Consider the following 381-nt stretch of genomic DNA (forward strand, 5'->3'; position numbering starts at 1 on the left):
GCTCGCGGCGCGACGCTGCTGGCGGGGAGCTTCCGACGCGGCGGGGAGAGGTTTCCACATGCATCCGCTCGCTCGCGGCGCAGCGCGGCGGCGCGGACCTCCACGACGCGGAGCAGGCGCACGGCGCTCCCCCCGGCCCGCCGCACCGCCACGCCACGCCGCCGGCAGGACTAATCTCGCTCATTTCTCAAAACTCTCCCGAGGACGCGACGCGCGGTGAGACGCATTTTGCTGCACGCATGCTGTTGCAGCGGGACTCGTCTCTCTCTCTCTCTCTCTCTCTCTCTCTCTCCAGAGAGAGAGGGAGAAAGGGGCAATAGGGTGGGGGGACCTACGGCTTCTAGGCAATGCAAACGAGGTGTAATGACTCCAGCCCCCTCC

Source organism: Frankliniella occidentalis, unplaced genomic scaffold (assembly GCF_000697945.3).
Source record: "Frankliniella occidentalis isolate FOCC.00 unplaced genomic scaffold, Focc_3.1 Scaffold150, whole genome shotgun sequence".
In the NCBI taxonomy this organism is placed as follows: domain Eukaryota; kingdom Metazoa; phylum Arthropoda; class Insecta; order Thysanoptera; family Thripidae; genus Frankliniella; species Frankliniella occidentalis.